This window comes from Lactuca saligna, chromosome 4 (assembly GCF_052625555.1).
Source record: "Lactuca saligna cultivar CGN05327 chromosome 4, ASM5262555v1, whole genome shotgun sequence".
NCBI lineage: Eukaryota > Viridiplantae > Streptophyta > Magnoliopsida > Asterales > Asteraceae > Lactuca > Lactuca saligna.
Window position 1 is genome coordinate 268,617,993 of NC_136420.1, and position 8,105 is coordinate 268,626,097.

The 8,105-nt window shown below is 42.4% G+C and overlaps 1 non-coding gene across 1 annotated transcript; it reads left to right on the top strand.

Moving 5' to 3' along the window:
- The first annotated feature begins 224 nt into the window (after positions 1–224).
- LOC145044660 (small nucleolar RNA R71) lies at positions 225–331 on the top strand. Its single transcript, XR_013681606.1, has one exon. It is a non-coding gene; the product is annotated as a small nucleolar RNA R71 (small nucleolar RNA).
- The last annotated feature ends 7,774 nt before the right edge of the window (positions 332–8,105 follow it).

Consider the following 8,105-nt stretch of genomic DNA (forward strand, 5'->3'; position numbering starts at 1 on the left):
TCTATCTAAACTATCGAGCTTTGCCATCATTGGTTGAGTTCATTACCCCCTAACTTACTTCATTTCTTGGGTTGTGGTATTCTCTAGATTGTTTAGAGAATTCTTCAATTAATTCCTTGATTACCGGGGGTGCCTTCTTTGTGAGCGGTCCTTGCGAGTCGAGCAATTGCCTGGTGGTAACATTGACTCCATCATAGAAGATGGAGACTTCTTGTTGGCTATTAAGGTCATGGTGTGGTTAATTTCTGAGAAGACCCTTGTACCTCTCCCACGCCTCATAAAGGGACTCTCCGGGTTGTTGCTAGAAGTTGGCAATGGCTTTCTTCAACTTGGCTATTTTAGAAGGCGGGAAAAAATGGTCTATGAATTCCTCTTTCATCTTAGCCCAAGTGGTGACCGACCCGGGAGGAAGTGACTTGAGCCAATCCTTTGCAGCACCCTTGAATGTGACTGGAAGCATACGAAGTAGTGGGGTCTCACGTGGCACATTTGGTACATTGAAGTAGTCAGCCACATCATTTACTTCATCTAAGTGCTTGTAAGCATCTTCGTGGTCTTTTCCATAGAAGGGAATCTCCTTGAGTTGAGCGAGGATATGGCCCTTTAGCTCCAAAAGTAGTAGTAGCAGGAATTGCGAGTTGCACAAGTCTCGAGCCAGTGTCATCGCGCATCCTCTTCTTCCATTCCCCCATGGGGACTTCATCGATATTAGCCAGAGTGATAGCTAGATCGTCTTCAAAATCGGATTCGTGCTCGTATATATGTTCTTCTTCTTCCTCGGTCTCGTACTCGGTGCCTTCTTTAATCGGGTCTTCGATTGCTAAAGACGCATTGGATGCTCCTGATTTGCTGCTCTTCTTCTTGCTAAAAACGGACTTGAGGTTCTTTAGAGGCGAATTCTTTGAAGAAGCAGATTCTCTAACGACTTTTCCTTTGTTCCTCCTTAGTGCAGATTCCGGGTCTTCGAAAGGAGGGACCAGAGGTGTATCAGATCCTCGGGTCATGAAACAACTGTAAACAAAACAAGAAAAACGCGTAAAAAGAACAAAAATAAAATAAAAATTAAAACTGTGAACAACGATGGACTCGCCAAGTTGTCACGAGTGCACTCGGCGAGTTCAAGGCAAAAACAGAAAAACTTTCTAATTACTTATTAAAAACGGATCTTGTTTAAAACTTATTCTAACTACTAAATTACCTCAGAATTAACTTTGTGTAAGAGAAATCTTACACAAAGGATCGATAAAAATAGAAATTAATGCTAATTTAGAACCGTTCCCCGGCAACAACGCCAAAAACTTGATGTGTGTAAACTCAACTAGTTTTAAACCTACTTTTAATTATAAAATGAACACACAAAGGCAGTGGACCTATCAATTGTGGTATAGCCAAATGAGTAGGGTATCGAACACAGGGAACGGTAAATTAAAACTAAAGACTAATTTTATCTAAATTAAGTAATAAGTGGGGGGTTTTCTCTAGTTTTGCAATACTAGAAACTTGCTAACTATCACTTAAACTAGAAAAACAAAGATTTAACTAAATTCAATAAGTAGGACTTCTGTTTAGTTCAACTCAATTGATCATATGGTTGATATTATGATAATAGTGCAATGGATTAATTCTTCTATTAGCTACCGATTCAAGTGATTAGCTTTGCGTTCGCTGTACTAATCCTTAGAGAACAAACTAACTCAAACAGTGATCAGTTGTCTAACTTAATTTAATTCCCTAGATTATTTATTCGGGTTAATTTAGACTTGTAATAGCTAACTAATTTGGTCCTTTAGTTAACCTCTTGTTGATGGTCATCAAACAAGCTCACACATGAATTTACCTAATTGTCCATTAATTCTAGTTTCACGTTCGTTAATTCTAGACATATGAGTGGTCACATAAACATATGAGGTTGACAATTTAAAAGATGTTCATAGTAATTAATTATCTTCCTATTCACAGAAAAAGATAAATTAAATATCATCCTACGTTTTGTTCTTACTTTTGTTCCTACCTATTTAAGATGATGACAAGTGTACAAATTCAAAATCTCAATCAAATTTAAATTATATTTAATGACATTTGTCACCATCTAAAATAGGTAGGAGGATATTAGGAACAAAAAATAGGAGGCTATTTAATTTCTCACAGAAAAATAGTTCTCATTCACACACAAGATTCTTTAACAAGCTAAAATCAACAAAATCACTAATATTGAATTAATCCTACCAATAATCAAACCATAGTCTCAATTTTGTATCCCTAAACAGAAGTTTTAGAGTTTTAGCTCATGAGTGAGGTAATTAACAACAATAAAACGAATTCTAATTGTCTAACCATAATTGAAAAACAATAGATCAAGTGGAACGATGAGAATTTGCCTCAAATCTTCTTCGGAATTGAATTCTACGTTGTATCTTCGTTCTTTAGATCTCTTCTGGCTCTGATTCGCAACTTGCTTCTCCCTAAGGGTTCCAGAATATCAAATGGCGATCTGGGCAGCTGTTTTTATAGATTCGAACCGACTCGCTGAGTCCAAGACCGACTCACCGAGTCCATGCCTTAATTCTCGTACACGGAGTCTTTTTCTTCTCGAATCTACGATGCTACTCGATGAGTAGTCGACCCTACTCGCCGCGTCCCTTGGTGTTTTTCTTCTTTGTTCAACTCCCAAGCTCCCAACCGCTTCTCCTGCTTCCTTTTGCTTCCGAGCTTCGCTTTTGGACCGAAAACACAATTCAAGCATTATTAAGTACCTTTTGTCCATGATATGCAATAAATTAGCTAATAAATCATAAAAATCTATACTTATTATGAGGCTAAATATGCAAATGTCATTATGCGCACATGGTTATTTGCTTGTTGGTTTGGTTGAGGTAGTCTTTCTTTGTGCTGAAGGCCAACATACCCTATGAGCGGTCCGGGGAGACTATAGGCCCACGTAGCGCACTAGTCATGCCGAAGGCTCGGGATAGATCCAGAAAGACTGTAGGTCTTTCTAGGGCGGTCGAGTCAGGCCAATGGCCCAGTATGCATGATTGATTGATTGATTATTACTGATATGGTATTGTTAGTGTGGTATTGGTATTTTGGGGGTAGCTCACTAAGTCCTCGGGCTTACAGTTTTCAGTTTATTGTTTCAGGTACTTCAGGAGATCATGGCAAGGCGAAGGTGTGGCCGTACCGCTCCTCATCCTTATGTTATGATTTTGGGACACTCTGATGGATATTGATTTGAGAACATTTTTGTGAACGAAGGTTGTTTGATTTTATTTATGATTGAAAAAGTTTAAATTTGGCGTAAAATTTATGGATGTTACAAGTTGGTATAAGAGTCTTGGTTTGAGCGAATTGGAGGAACACTCGTGTGAATCCAGTCTCAAATCAAGGAGATTTTCGGAAAGTAAGTTTTTAAAATGGTTTTCAAAATAAAGGATGGAGGATGTAGAGGGTACGATCAGCTAGAGCCTGTAAGTAAACCCCAAAATACAATATAGTTATTTGGTATTCTGATATGTTACAACAGCATGCTAGTGCTAGGCTAGGGATCTTCGGGAATCGCATGATAGATTTGCCTGATTATATGATGCCTATTAGACTAGGGTTTCTTGTATGTGGAATTGACATCATAAATGTAGATGTTTAGTGTATGCATCACGACTGTGCATAATAAAGACCTTATAGCCTGAGAATGTTGATTCGGCCTTCAAGTAGGATTGGATATTCGAAAGTCTATTGGTTCCAGCGTTATGTATAGCTAGCATGCACTAGCACTGCAGGGGATGATGGAAGTTTCATGGATGTATGAGTCTTGAGAAGTGGTGAGACTAGATGCGAGATAGTTGATATTCCTCTAGAAGTGAGGGTTAGGTGCATTTCTATGTTGATGATATTATTAGGGCGTTGTGGTGATACTTGAGACAAATATTAGTAGGTGTGGAAGGTAGTATGGACCCGTACTACTGAAAGCACAGGACCCATACGCGTAGCAAGGAAATCACAACCCCTAAGGTTTTTGGGTTTTGGTCTCCCGATATTATGTTATTTATCTGATGACTTATATATATATATATATATATATATATATATATATATATATATATATATATGCCAGGATCAGGGATATCATGCACGATGAGATTGTTGTTGCATTCCGAGCGCAACTGCCAGAGATGTTTGGGTCGATTAAGACCGCGATGGTGGAGTACTTTGATGAGCGATATACAGCTCTAGCAGAGACAGCTGCCGATGTAGCCACTTCGATTGTAACTGCTACAGGGGTTGGAGGAGGAGTCGGCACGGCTTTCCAGTACCGGGACTTCGATAATACAAAGCCCCCAACATTTGATGGTACACAGGATGCAATCAGGGCTATGAGGTGGTTGTCTGACATGGAGGGCTGCTTCTTCACGTGTTCATGCCCTACTGACCAGAAGGTCAGGTGTGCTCTGAACCTGCTTAGGCTCGGGGCAAAGGATTGGTGGAGATAGACGACAGGTTCATATTCTAATGATCAGGGGGCTGCTATTACTTGGGAGCAATTTCGGGATATGTTTCGCACCTGCTACATTCCGCGCGTGGAACAAGAACAGCTTGCTCAAGAGTTTTTGACATTGAGACAAGATGGGGAGTCTGTGATGGCGATCACCCGAATGTTCACTAAGAGGGCTATGTTTTTCCTGGAGTTTGCGTCAGAGCAGTCTCAGATGACTCGTTATCTGAGTATGCTCAAGACGGATATACGGCAGTTTGTGGCTACACAACGTTGTGATACCATCCTGGACCTTCAGGAAGCCACGAGGCATCGTGAGTTAGAGATAGAGATGCAACTAAAGGAGTAGCATCAGGCACCGGAACAGTCTCAGCCGGCGCTTAAGCGGTCTAAGACCATTGATACACAGTCTGGGGGTCATCAGAGCCGCACTTGTGAAAAGTGTGGCAGGGTTCATTCCAGGTTTCTCGAGCAGGAGGTGGGTACCACAAATGTGTCAAGGAGGGGCACTATGATAGGGACTACCATTAGTCCGCCCCTCCAACAGACATGATGATTTTTTACAATTGTCATCAGGTTGGTCATGTGAAGACCAACTGCCCGCAGCTCGCCACCAAGCCGGAGCAGGGTTCCGCACCAGCTACTGTAAGGATTGGAGATGGGAGGCCAGTCAAGGTGGAGCCTCTGAAGGCTCAGGGTTGTGCCTTCTAGCTCATGGCTGAGGAGGCCAAGGAAGCACCGAATGTGGTTGCTGGTACGTTTCTATTCTCTGTCTCAGTTATTGTATTTGTGTTATGCTCATTGGTTGTACCTGTTATTAGGTACGTTGTTAGTAAATTCTTTGCCCGCTTTGGTTTTGTTTGACTCGGGGGCGAGTCGGTCTTTCATATCTCAAACTTTCAATAGAGGGTTTAGTGTGCCGAGGGATGATCTTGAGTGCCCATTGCGAGTTTCGATCGCCAACGAGCACGGGGTTTCCGCTTCTTCGGTCTACCGGGGATGCGAGTTGGAGATTTTCGAGGTGTCCTTCCAGATAGATTTGATTCCTATCCCCATGGGGGAAGTGTGCGTGATTGTAGGGATGGATTTGCTTAGCCGTTTTGGCACCATGATCGATTGTGAGGGACAGCAAGTGGTGGTTCGAACCCCAGGTGGGGGAGAACATGTAGTATATGGTGACGGCACCAGGTTGGGATCAGGGTTTTGTTCGGCAGCCAAGGCTCGACAGTATATTCAACACGGGTGTGGCGGTTATTTGGTGTATGTAGTAGATACGCAGGTTAGAGAGCAGCTCTCAGTTCTGAGGTCCCGGTAGTGAGAGATTTTACTGATGTGTTTCTGGAGGAGTTAGCCGGAGTGCCTCCGGAGAGGCAGGTAGAGTTCAGGATTGATCTTGTACCGGGTGCGGCCCCTATCGCCAAGGCGTCGTACCGTCTGGCACTGCCTGAGATGCAAGAGCTATCATCTCAGTTGCAGGAGCTACTGGGTAAGTAGTTTATTCGTCCGAGTAGTTCACCCTGGGGAGCACCGATCCTTTTCGTTAGGAAGAAGGACGGGTCGCACAGGATGTGCATTGACTATAGGGAGATGAACAAGTTAACGGTGAAGAATCGTTATCCACTCCCGAGGATAGATGATCTTTTCGATCAGATGCAGGGTGCATCTTGGTTTTCCAAGATTGATTTGAGGTCAGGATATCACCAGGTCAGGGTGAGGGAGGAGGACGTGGAGAAGACCGCGTTTCGAATTCGTTATGGTCATTACGAGTTCATAGTGATGCCGTTTGGGCTCACCAACGCGCCATCAGTATTCATGGATCTGATGAACCGAGTCTACAGACCGATGCTCGATCGCTCGGTCATTGTATTCATAGATAAATATCTTGGTGTATTCCAAGACTCGAGAGCATCATGTGGGGCATCTCAGGGAGCTTCTGGGGGTTCTGAGGCGAGAAGGGTTGTATGCCAAGTCCTTGAAATGCCAGTTTTGGTTACGAGAGGTCCAGTTCCTCAAACATCTCATTAACCAGGAAGGGATTTAGGTCGATCCGGCCAAGGTGGAGGAGGTTATGCACTGGGAGACTCCGAGATATCCCTCAGACATCAAGAGTTTCTTGGGTTTAGCAGGGTATTATCGGAGATTCATTCGTGATTTCTCCAAGATTGTCGTACCCCTCACTTGTCTAACGAGGAGGGGGTGGATTTCCAGTGGGGCCCTGAGCAGCAGAGGGCATTTGAGAATCCCTGAGGCGGTCATGCTTTGTGTTGAGGGCCAACATACCCTATGAGCGGTTCGGGGAGACTGTAGGCCCACGTGGCGGACCAGTCATGCCGAAGGCTCGGGATAGATCCAGACAGACTGTAGGCTCAGTAGGGCGGTCGAGTCAGCCCGATGGCCCAATATGCATGAATGATTGATTGATAATTACTGATATGGTATTGTCAGTGTGGTATTGGTATTTTAGGGGTAGCTCACTAAGCCCTCGGGCTTACAGTTTTCAGTTTATTGTTTTAGGTACTTCATGAGATCATGGCAAGGTGAAGGCATGACTGTACCGCTCCTCATCCTTATGTTATGATTTTGGGACACTCTGATGGATATTGATTTGAAAACATTTTTGTAAACAAACGATATTTAATTTTATTTATGATTGAAAAAGTTTAAATTTGGTGTAAAATTTATGGATGTTACAAAACATGCCATTGATAAGATTCAGTGAATCTCAATGGATCTTGGAGTTTCATAATATTGGACTTGGTAAAAGCCTTACCTACCTTAAATAGATTCGAATTTGATTACGACATCTCTTTTCAAAATCTGAATGGAAAATAAGGATCATAGGCTTCATTTAAATTTTTTGTTAATAATTAAGGATTACAATCAACTAACTAGAATTCTCTTTTCTACTAATTTTAGATCTCTTATCAATATAGAAATGGTCTTCCTCGTTCTTTTGGAAATGGTTTTCCTCAATCTTCTAGAGATGGTTTTCTAATTTCAAATTAAGGTGAAATTGTTTTCCACTCCATCTGAAATGATGGAAATGGACTTCATCTTTCTTCCATTCTTCCACCACCTACTCCTCCTCTGATCACCCAATGTCACGCTTCCCTCAAGTGGAAATATATAAAACTAACCAGCCCATATTGGCATGTAAACATCAAGATGGAAACTCAATGTGTGTGCATGTTCTGAAAATAAAATTGTGCATAGAACGGGTGTCGTTTTCCCAAAGGAACAAGACATTGATTTCTTTCTTCTTTTGCTTCCTAAGTCATATGGTGAGTTTGTTGAAAACTTCCATATGAGGAATCTCGATGTGAAAGGACGATTCAGACTCTTGAGGATTACTCGTCTTCACTTCATTACGACTTTTCACCCCCACATGGATGGGTAGAGTGAGAGGACGATTCAGACTCTTGAGGATTTTTTGCGTGCATGCATATTAAGTTTTGGTGGGAGTTAGATACGTATCTTCCGTTAGCGGAATTTTCGTATAACAACAGTTATCACGCGAGCATAGATCAACCTCCCTTCGAGACGCTCTATGGGAGGAAATGTAGGACCCCAATCTGTTAGGGCGAGGTCGGTCAGAGAGTCGTGGGGAGTACTGAGG